Source organism: Mustela lutreola, chromosome 5 (assembly GCF_030435805.1).
Source record: "Mustela lutreola isolate mMusLut2 chromosome 5, mMusLut2.pri, whole genome shotgun sequence".
Taxonomy (NCBI): Eukaryota; Metazoa; Chordata; class Mammalia; order Carnivora; family Mustelidae; genus Mustela; species Mustela lutreola.
In genome coordinates, this window is record NC_081294.1 from 45,739,027 (window position 1) to 45,751,149 (window position 12,123).

General features: G+C 42.2%; 1 protein-coding gene across 2 annotated transcripts in view; it reads left to right on the forward strand.

Annotated features, from left to right (window-relative positions):
* The window catches only part of GALNT10 (polypeptide N-acetylgalactosaminyltransferase 10), a 214,027-nt gene that overhangs the window by 98,308 nt on the left and 103,596 nt on the right, over positions 1–12,123 (forward strand). The gene's annotated exons all lie outside the window — the stretch shown is intronic.

The following is a 12,123-nucleotide window of genomic DNA, read 5'->3' on the forward strand; positions in this document are numbered from 1 at the left end:
GAGTTCTTAAAGTTGGTTTGCAGTGGAGTTGCCTGGATGGTTGTTAAGAGCCCAGGATACTGTGCCTCACCTCCATAGATCTCGATTTAATAGATCTGGGTTAGGGCCCAAGAACTTGCATTATAAGTAAGCGCCCATGTGATGCTGGTGCAGCTTATCTTGGATTCACACTCTGGGAACCTCTGCAGGCTGAATTCAAAATGGCTGCTACAGGAAGACTAGTACCAAGTGGCACCAGAACACACAGTGTTTTGCTCAGGGGTTTAGGAAGTAGAGCCCAGGAAAAGATAATATCAGCTAACACTTAGTTGGTGCTTATTGTATGCCGGGCTTGGTTCTCAGCCAGTGGTTCTCAAAGTGTGGCTCCCAGGCCAGCAATGCCATGGGTACCTACGAGCATATTAGACATGCACATTCTCTGTTTCCAGCCCAGATCTACTGCATCAAAAGCCCTTGAGAGGGACCCAGTAGTCAGTGTTTGAATAAGCCTTCCTGGTGATTTTATTGCAAAGCTTAAGTTTTAGAAGATGTTCTAGATACTTCAAGTGCTTTGCCTCACTTAGCCAAACCTTCCAAAAACCCAATGAGGTACATACCTTTATTACCATCGTTTTACAGATAAGGAATCGAGGCATGAGAAGGTTAGATGATTTGCATAAGATGGTACAATGGGTCAGTGGAATCAGAACTTGAATTTGGGAACTGTGACTTGACATCTATAACACAAGGTCTCTCCACCTAGAAGAACTCCATTGGTAGAAAGCAGGACAGGCACAGCTTGGAGGTACTACACGTTCTACTCCAGAAAACTGTGGTAAAGTGAGTCAGATGAGTTCTTTGGTTACCCTGTGCACATAAAAGTTTACACTATGCTGTCATCAGTTAAGTGTGCAACAGCATTATGTCTAAAAAAAGTATATACCTTAATTAAAAAACCACATTATTGCTAAAAACAAAACAAAACAAAACAAAAATGCTAACCATCATCTGGGCTTTCAGTGAGTCGTAATCTTTTTGCTGGTGGAGGGTCCTGCCTCAATGTGGCACCTGCTGACTGATTGGGGTGGAGGTTACCAAAGGCCAGGGTGACTCTGCCAATTTCCTAAAATAAATCAACAGTGATCTTGGCTGTATCAATCAACTCATCCATTCCAGAAAGATTTCTCCGTAGCATGTGATGCTGTTTGATAGCATTTACCCACAGGAGAGCTTTCAGAATTGAAACCAGTCCTCTCAAACCCTGCCACTGCTTTATCAACTCAGTCTGTGTAATATTCTAAATGCTTTGTTGACATTTCAACAATCTCCACAGCGTCTTTACCAGAAGCAGTTTCCATCTCAAGAAGCCACATTTTTGCTCACCCATAAGAAACAGCTTCTAATCCATTAAAGTTTTATCATGAAATTGCAGTGATTCAGCTAAAACAATGATCAATGAAAGTTAGAAATGCTCTGAGGATTACCAGTATGTGACATACACATGAAGCAAGCAAATACTGTCAGAAAAATGACACCAACAGACTCGCCCAACATGGGGTTGACACAAACCTTCACTTCGTAAAAAACATGGTATCTGGAAAACAGTAAAGGGAAGTGACCATAAATAGATACTAATCCCAATAGTAAAGAATTAATCTTGATAATACGTTGGGGCTACTTACAAGATGCTTTCTGTCCCATTCCATCTTTCAGTTCCTGCAGCAACACCTTGAAGTTGGCCTTATTTTTATTATCCTCTCTACTTTGTAGATGAGAAAACCGCCTAGCCAGGAATCCGTCCCCCAGAAAATATGCTGCCTGTCCAGGATGGGCCCTATTCATAAGGACTTCTTGCCACGAGGGGAGGGAGGGTGGGGCCTCAGAGTGCTTGTCTGTGGCGTTTGCAGTAATTTGTTTCATGGTCTTTACTTCAAGCCCCAGATTTTTCATCTAAGTCTGAGCATGTAGTTCAGATATTACTGATGTTGCTGGATTCAGAACTGTGACCTGACTCTGAGGGTCAGAAACTCAATTTATGTGTTTAGCCCCTTGCAGAGTTCAGAATTTTACACTAATTTCATCTTGCCAGCTCTGGAAAAGAAGTTCATCTGGGAGCACTGCCCTCTGACCTCAGCTGTTGTTCCGCACTATTGTGGGGTCGCAACTCTGGCGACCTGGGGGTGGCTTTAAAAATAGACAAAGGCAAAGGCGCCCCCACCCCCAGACCACTGGAATCTGAGTCTCTGGGGGTGCCTCCGGGGTCTCGGTAGTTTCTAAAACCTCGTAAAGCAATGCTCACTTATAGAACTAGGGTTGAGAAACTGCTGGTGTGAAATAAGGAAGATTTTTTACAATGAGAGAGAGAAGCTAGGTGTGGTCACAGCTTTCCTCTGTCCATTCATCTCTTCAGTCTGTAAATATACAGGCATGGTCTCCTATGTGCCAGGCCTTGTGCTTGACACAAGGATCACAACGATAAATGAGCCATTATTGCTGCCTTGTGCAAGAGATGGGGACAGACAGACCAGACAGGTCATTACGCCCCAGATGAGAAGACCAGTAATGAGAGTTAATAAGAGTAGACACAGAGTACCCGGAACCTCAGAGGACACCCCCACCCAGCCCCAGCCTTTGCGGGAAGACACTGAAGGTGGAGAAGTAGGCATGAGATGAAGGCTCTCCCGGCTTACTGACTACAAGTTTGAGGCTCCCAGCTGATGAGAGGCACCTACAGCTCTGGAAAAGAAAGGTCTTCTTAATCTAGGAGTCCACAGATAGGACCATAAACCTGAATGAGGCAAAACATTGCATTTTTCTTTTCAGTAACCTCTCACGGAAATGTGGTGTTCCTTGCCGTTACGATGGAAGGCAACAAAGCACCTGTGATGTCGTCACTAAAAGAAATCACTTACCTTTACATCACTTTACAAGTGTCTAGAAACGTCCTGAACACTCATCCCTGCTGTGAAGGGAAGGTAGTTTTTAGAACTGCCCCTGGATCGTACTGTGTTCATAAGGAAATACTTTTATTACTGTATTTCAAATTGTTTATTATTTTGATAACTGTATCTCGGTCTAATTGGTTTCCTTTATCATCTGACCTATTTTATTTTATGCATCATAAAAGCGACTCTGAGAAGCGGCCACAGGCTTCGGCAGCCTGGCAGAGGGGTCCAGGGCGTCAGTACGGTGAGGAACCCCTGTTCTAGGTGGGTGTGAATGGAGCCTGAGGACGCTTCAGGCTCCGCCCCAAGTCACCATGAAAGATGTTCCTAAATCCAGTGCTCCTGACCACCCCCCCAACCCCTGCCCAACACACACTTTTTGGAATTCCCAGTGCGGAAGCTCACTTTCCAGAAATGAGTTGATAAATGTCTTAGAGAGCTTTTACTTTTTTCCCGGGCTGGAGGGGTTTGGTGGATCTTTCCTGCAGACAGCAGAAAAGTGTGAGGAAATTAGAGCAGTGGAGACACTCTCTCCCTCTGGTTTCTTTTAGCTGAAACAACTTCTCTAGCAGGAGCTGTTTTATAAGTAAAATGTTTGCCTTTTACTTCTTCAGCTGAGTTTTGGCAATAGCCAAGAGCAGGGCTGAGGGGCTGTTTGTGCCAGCTGCATTTGTTCCCACCAGAAGCTGTACCAGAGACCATGGAGCCACAGAGAACGGAGACCAGGCAGTTGGGCCTGACTCGTTGGGCTTGTAAGTGGGAGGCGGCCAGCTGGCTCTGCGGTGATCTGCCCGCTGCAACCCGAGCCTGAGGAAGCTGAATGGAAGCTGGCTGGTGCACTGGCCTGCTTTTTCTGCTCCTTCCCGAGGAGGTTGGGGGGTTGCTCAGCAGCTGTGCAGGAAGGCCCCTCCAGGGCACAGAGCTGATGGCAGCAGCCCCAACTGCTGGAGTGCCTGGGGTCTGAAGGTTCCTGTGCGAACTTCTCCTCTGAGAAAATGGTGATTTTCTCCCATGCCAAGATTGTTCGTGGTGGGACTGAAAGCATTCAACATTCATGGTAGGAATGAAAACTACCTACAATCCTGACCTGCTTTCCCCAGTCCATTGGCTTAGCTTTCAGTAATGAGTAAACCCAAATGGAATCTTTGTTTCAGTTAAAGGCCCTAATCTACCAGATTCTTGGTTCCATGCTTCCTTTTGCTTGTTGCTTTTTGCTAAATTAACTCTGTTGATTTATGGTATATGTTGAATTTCCTTAAAAGAACTTAGAAGTTCATACTGTTATAATAAGCCAGTATTCTGTTGATCGCCTTTACATCTCCAGTGGGTTACAAAAGCAATAACAGAGGCAATTATGGCCTATTTGTGTTGATAAACATTTATTAAATATATACTCTGGAAAGAAAGATGGCTTATAAGCACAAGTTTAAATCAACCACACTTATAGCACTTGTTGTAATGGTAATCATAGTGCCCCCAATATGAATGTACACAGAGACATACAAAAATGCTATTTGGGGGTCAAAACAGAGTAACAAGGACATTTTCCTGCCTGAAATAACAACAACAAAGGACAAACTGTGAAGCAGTGGTTTACATGATACTGAACATCAGTCAGGGACAGACAGTAATTCTTAAGAGATGGGAGACAAATGAGGTGAACCTTACAGGTTCCCCAGCTTTTGTCTTGAGAGAGTTTCCATGCCATGGTGTAAGAAGGGGAGCCCAAGTAGAGTCCAGGGAGACCAAAGAGGTCAGAGTTCACAGGACCAGGTCCCAGAGAAGAGAGAGCCATATGGAGATTGAGCTGTGGAGATCTGCAAAGCAGACCTCGACTACTCAGCAGATGTCTGATGAATACTTACCTGTGCAGAAGCTTCCTGAGACTGGGAGAGGGGTCACCCAAAAGGGTTAGAGGGAGCAGTTCTTAGCTCTCACACAGAGCTGAGACTCTATACCACTCAGACTGGGAAACCTCATAACTCATAACTTTTGGAGAATTGAGTAGAGCACTTAAAAGAGTTTTATCTCACAAAGACTAATAATTAGTCCTAAACTGAACAGTGCTCTGGACTAGTCTAAAAAAATCTTATATTATGACCCAGAAAGGTCAAACTGTTTCTAAGTAACTTAACTACATTCTAAAGCAAAGCTTGAGACTAAAGAAAGACAAGGATTTTAAAAAGAAAAAAAAGACAAAAATATTCAGCATGAACCAAGGTAAAACCCAGTCAAAAATTATCAGGCATGGGGCACCTGGGTGGCTCAGTGGGTTGAGCTGCTGCCTTCGGCTCAGGTCATGATCTCAGGGTCCTGCGGTTGAGTCCCCCATCTGGCTCTCTGCTCAGCAGGGAGCCTGCTTCCCTTCTTCTCTCTCTTCCTGCCTCTTGCCTGCTTGTGATCTCTCTCTGTCAAAGAAATAAATAAAATCTTAAAAAAAAAAAAAAACTTAAAAAAAAATAAAAATAAATTATCAGGCATGCAAGGAAGCCAAGAAACATGGCCTATAATGAGGAAAATACTAATTAAAATAAACCCAGAGTTGACAACCATTTTAGAATTAGCAGAGAACACTAAAACAGTTATTATAACTATTCCATATGTTTCAAAAATTAAGTAGACACATGAATGATATAAAAAGACCCAAACTGAACTTCTAGAAATGAAGCTAACAATGCAGTGAAAAATAGTGCATGGGATAAATGGCAGTTTAGATATTGCAGGGGGGTTGGGGGGAGTGAAACTGAAGAGTAGGAAAATAAACTACTCCAAAATAAAATACAGAAAAAGAATTTTTCAGAATTAAAAGAGCATTAATGAACTGTGGGACAACATTAAGCAGTCAAATATCTAGGTAATTGGAGTCCATGAACGGGAGGAGGAAAACAGTGGCCAAAATTTTTCCATGGAGAGTGACAGCTATAAAACCACAGATCCAAGAAGCTCAATGAAACCCAATCCAAGAAACATGAATAAAATGACACCACTGTACATCATAATCAAATGACCAAAAGTCAGTGATGAAGACAAAGTTTTAGAGTACGCAGAGAAATAACACATGTTATACACAGAGGACCAAAGGCAAGGATGACAGAATTCTCACCCGGGAACAAAAGAGGCAAGAATACAGTGTAACTAAACTTCTTGAAGGTACTAAAAGTAAAAACTCTGTCAACATAGAATTCTATATCCACAGAAAATAGCTTTCAAAAATAAAGGCAAATTAGAGACTTGTCAGACATAAAAAAAACTGAAAGAACTTATCACAGCAGTTTTGTCCTATAAGAAATGTTAAAGGAAGTCCTTTAGAGAAAAAAATACGATAACAGATGGAAATAGGGATTCCATTTACAAAGAATGAAGATCACTGGAAATAGTAACTCTGTGGGTAAATTATTTATTTCTCCCCCTCCCAACTCCATCCCACCCCATCCCCTACACTATTTCTTTCTTATTATTTAAATCCTTTTTAAAAGTATCTGATTGTGTAGCCAGAAATGATAACAACATGTTGTTGGGTTTAAACCTATATAAAAGTACAATGTATGCCAACATAAAGGTCAGAGAGGAGAAATGATTTTATACTACTATTAGATTCTCATACTACTTGTGAAGTGATATATAAAGGTATACTGTTATAACTTTAAAATATATTCTATAAATCATAAAACAAGCACTAAAATAATAAAAAGTTTTGTAAGCAAATAAGTCAACAAAGGAGACAAAATGGAATAATGAAAAATATTCGGTTAATCCAAAAGAATGCAGAAAAAGAGAGAAAAGGGAACTGAGATCAGAAAAAAGAAATAGAGGGGTGTCTGGGTGGCTCAGTCAGTTAACATGCTGACTGCAAGAAACACAAAGATACAAATCAAAGCAAAAGGATAGGAAAGATCTGCCATGCTAACACCAATCAAAAGAAAGCTTTGGTGGCCAAATGAGTATCAGTTAAAGTAGAATTCAGAACAAAGAGTATCAGGGATAAAGAAAGTGGTTTTGTAATTCAATAAAGTTGTCCTTCATTAAGAGAACATAGCAACCTAAAATGTTTATGTACCTCATAAGAGAGCTTCAAAATACATGAAACAAAAAGTCAAGGAAGGGCAAAGAGAAATAGACGTAACCACAATTATGAGATTTCAACACCCTTCTCTCAAAAATTGATAGAATGATTAGAAAATCAGCAAGGATATAGTAGACTTGAAGGCATTATCCACCAGCATGACCCAACTGACATTTGTAGAACACTTTACCCAATAACAGTAGAACGTCCATTTTTTTTTAAAGTGCATACAGAACATTTTCCAAGATAGATCATATTCTGGGTTGGAAAACAAGTCTCCACAAATTTAAAAGGATTCAAGGTGATACAAAGTATGTTTTCTGACCTCAGTGGAATTAAATTTAGAAACTAGTAACAGAACAGTCTCTTAAAATTTCCAAATGTTTGGAAACTACGTAATTCGTGTATGAATAACAGATGGGTCAGAGAAGAAATCAAAAGGAAAATTAGAAAATGTTTTGAACCAAATGGTAATGAAAACAGCATATCAGAGTTTGTGGGGTGTCACTAAAGCAATGCTTCCGGGTGAGTTTGTAGCATTCAGTGCTTACTTTAGGAAAGAAAAATGGTCTCAAATTGATAACATCAGCTTCTCCTTTGACATACTAGAAAAATAAGAGCAAGTTAATCCAAAATAAGCAGAAGAAAGGAAGTAAAAAAAGATCAAAGCAGAGATCAGTAAAGTAGAAAACAGAAAAACAGGGGTGCCTGGATGGCTCAGTTGATTAAACCTCCGCCTTCTGCTCAGGTCATGATTTCAGGGTCCTGGGATCAAGTCCCACATCAGCCTCTTTGCTCAGCGGGGAGCCAGCTTCTCCCTCTCTCTGCCTGACTCTGCCTACTTGTAATTTCTCTATCTGTCAAATAAATGAATAAAATCTTTTTAAAAATTTAAAAAAAAACCAAAACAGAAAAACAATAGGAAAAAAATTAGTAAAACCAAAAGCTAACTCTTCGAGATAGTCAATCAAATGGATTAACTTCTAACCAGACCACTACAGAGAAAAAGAAGACACAAATTACCAATATCAGGAATGAGAAAGGTCATATATTGTGATATATCAATAGATACTACACCTATTAAGGGACTAAGAAAGGAATACCCTGAACAACTTTATGCCTGTAAATTCGGCAACTTAGATGAAAAAATAAACTCCTTGAAGGACACAAACTATCAAAGCTCACTCAAAAAGAAATGATTAACCAGAATAGTCAAATTGATAATATAGTTAAGAACCTCCCCACAAAGAAAGCTCTAGGTCCAGATGGGTCCACTGGTGAATTCCCCCCCAAAAGGAATTAATACATACTCTACCTAAACTTTTCCAAAAAATGAAAGAGAGTGGAGTACTTTCCAACTCATTGTGAACTCAGCATTACCCTGCTATGAAAACAAGACAAAGATCTTGCAGGAAAATTAAATTATAAACCAGCATCCCTTATGAGCAGGTTAGACAGGTCCTGTTATTGTCGTCATCATCATTACTCACTTTCTTCAGATGAGCAAATAGAAGAATCAAAATGGCAGAGGGAGAGTGACCTGTGGCCAAAGTCACACAGGTACACCCTGGGCAGAGTTATAGCTGGAGTCCAGTTGGAAATAGATTTATTGTGGAGGTTTGCCAGCCATTGCAGTATCCAAAACACCCAGATAAGAGTAAGGAATCGGGAGGAGGGAGACACCTGAGGGGAAATGTGTGGGCCCAGGAGAGCTGGCAGAGCTGAGGACTTGAGAACTAGAAAAGCCTGATGTTTATAAATATCCCCAGAAACTGAAACAGAATCTTCTGAAATGGTGATGTGAACCTGAGCAAGAAAGGCCAGGGATGTAACATGAATTGAGTTTTCCTGATCCCAGAAGACGTTGCCAGCTACACATTTATGTTGGGGACCCTGGGGGTCAAAGGAAGCTGTTGGCATAACTGCCCCCTGTGCTCTTGGGCTCCTGTCCTGCATGACCACCTATGGGTATACCCCCAGCTAATTAAATCAGGAACTTAATCTAAAGTAACTATGTATTAGGGGGCTTCTTTCCCATGCCTCCACCCCAAATCTGTAGCCTACCTAAAATATAGCTAGCCCCTACTCATTTATACTAAAATGATCAAGTGTCAGTTCCTACCATAAGGAGATTGTAAGCCTATTAGTCGCCTTAACCTGCCTCTGCAAGTCTTTCATTCATTCATTCATTCAGCACATATTTATCATGTGCTTACCATGTGGGCTTATTATATGAGCTAGTCCTTGGGGAAACAGCAGTGAAAAGAATAGGCAAAATTTCCTTTTTTCCCGGAGCTTACATTCTGCTAGGTGGAGGAGATCATAAACAATTTTCTTTTTTCAGATGGTGATAAATAGATTTAAGAAATGGAAAGAGGGAGAGTAGAGAGAAAGTGATGGGAATGAGATGGATTTTATTTCGGTGGGAGAGAGGCCTCTCTAATAAGATGACATATGAACAGAGATACAAAGAAATGAGGAGTTTAGCAGGGCAGTTAACTGGGAAAAGAACTCTGTAGGCAGAGGAAACAAGCAAAGGCCCTGGGGCCATCATGGTGAGCTTTGAAAATGCAAACCTGAACTGGTAGTGACTTATGATACTGCACAGACAGCTACAAAGATGACTAAAGGCAAAAAGGCTGTCAATTCCCGTATTCTATAGAATTTTTTGGAGAGTGAGAGGGCCAGAGGGTCTGACTTCGAGAAGGTATTTCTCAGAAGGCAGTGGCTATTGTAGGGGTTCAGAGAAAGCATAGCAGGAGACAGCGGTAGCTTTTGGGGGGTGGTGGACTGTGTCTGGTGTTCTGGCCAGCGCCATTCCCAGTGGGACAGAGAAGGAAACCGCTTCCCTTTCTTCTACTTGGCGAACCTGTGGGTGTCCAGACTGCTGTCTGCTTCATCTCCTTAGACCTTTATTGGACTGAAGAAAGTCAGCCCCATTGCCCACCGGGGGCATCACGTTTGGCCTGTGGAGCCCAGTGAGGCAAGAGGAAAGGGATGGGAGCAAGGCTGGAGAGGTGTCAGGGCCACATGGGGCTTTGGCTTTTACCAAAGCGAGTGAGATGGGCAGCACTGGAGAGTTTTGAGCAGAGAGCTACATAATCTGATTTTCCTTTTCAGAGGATCACTTCAGTTGCTATGTTAAGAACAGACTGTAGGCGGCCAACGGTGGAAGCAGGAAAACCAGTTAGGAGTTTGTTACAGCCAAGCAAAGCAGAGCGACAGTGACTCAGACCACGGTGGCAGAGAAGTAGCAGAGAACCAGTGGCCGCATTCTAGATAGACTTTGAAGGTGGAGAGGACGGGATTTACTTATAGACAATATGGATATGGAAAGAAGAGAGGAGACGGAGATAATGCCAAGGTTTTTGGCCAGAGCCGCTGGGAAGATGGAGTTGCCATTTACAGAAACAAAGGCTTGGAGAAGCGCAGACTTGGGGAAAACGAAGATTTTTATTTCTGTCAAGTTTAAGACGTCATTGAGCGTCCAAATGACGAGGTCAAGTAGGCAGTTTAGTAAATGGTGCCATTTATGTTGTGAAAAATGGAAACGGTGACGGTGTCCTTTTCTGAGTTGCTCTGTTTTTATTGTGGTTTTAATTAACTTGCTTTCCTTGAATAGCAAGAAATGGTTGAGGCATAATATATAGTAAATCTACAAGTGATCCAGGATCAGCTGTGGGCTATGGCGTGGTGTGCGGGGTCATGGATTTTGGGTGGCCTGTGCAGGTCATGGCAGAGATGCGCACACCCCCTTCCTCCCTCCGCAATGGGACTGGATGGCCGGAGTGTACACCTGCCCCTGTCCCACCTGCCACGGTGCCGAGAGATATGTCAGATCCTCTGTGGAACAGCAACAGGCTTGGAAGATGTATTTAGTATGTATTTTCGCAGTTCTTACCCTTTCTCTCCTGATCCGTGTGCTGGAGTAAGCTTGGTTGACAGTTGCTAATGGAGAACTTCAGTATAAGCCTAGCACCCCTGGGATGCTCAGGCTGGTTGGGGATGAGGATGTCCTGGCTTGACCGGTTGGTAGCAAGGCAGTTTTTGTGATAGGGGCAGGAGGTTGGAAAGAAGGGCCGTAGCCTGAGTGATTTGTGAGCAGAGAAAGGAAAAAGTCCAGATTTCTTTGGAGCATCACTGATTTTTCAGGAGGCTTAAATCAGTTCTTTGAAATTACATGACTCCCTTCTGAAGCGTGGTGTTTCTTTCAAGACAATAGTTATTGATCCCTCAGACCTAATATTGAGATTTAAAGTTGCTCATAAGCCTTAAAATAAAATGGCAGCCAATAAAACCTCTCAGATTGACTCCTTTTCTGTAATTTTAAAAACAGATTTCAGTGAATTCAGCCCTTCGTTGAAATTACAGAGATAGATGGGTTGTAAGCAAAAATGGCTGCCTGTCAACTAAGAAATCAAATGGGCATATATCCCCTACAATTTATGCTAGGTGGAAAGCACTTGACACCCGCATGAGCTGATGTGTGGTTCTGTTCTTTTATCTTTTCTGCAGACCAGTGCATTTTCTGGATCTTCTAGAAATGGAGGCTGTATTCTCCATGAATAATAACGATGTCTCCCGTTTGTCAGCGCTTATGTGCCAAGCGTGGAGTTGAGCACTTTACCAGCCCCAGTTTACTGCTTCCAACTTTGAGGTTTTGCAGGATGTTTTTTCCCTTTCTGTTTCAACACTGTCTTCTCATGCATAAAAACACTATTACAGCTCCGTGTGATTCCAGCCTCTCTGAAATTGTTTGAACCTCACGGGGACCACTAGATCCATTTTACAGGTGGATAAACCGGACCTCAGATGAGCTCAGTCAGCAGAGAGCAGGAAAGACTCAAACCTGGATCCAAGCTTAAACCCTTCCTGCTGCCTCACACACAGACCGAGACCCCTTCCTTGCAGAGAAGGAGGGAGACGTTCTAGGTTCTAATCCTTTGTGCATGAAGGTTCAAGTGGACCAGGCATGGCAAGCAGGATTAGTGAGATATATATAAACAGACACAAGCGACAGATGACTCAGGTTGCATTTCACTCAGATGCTGAAGGTAATAAATGGTTGTCCAGGAGCAGACAGATAACACTCAGTAAAACTGGTTACAGAGATGGGTTTGATTTCTAAGTGGCGCT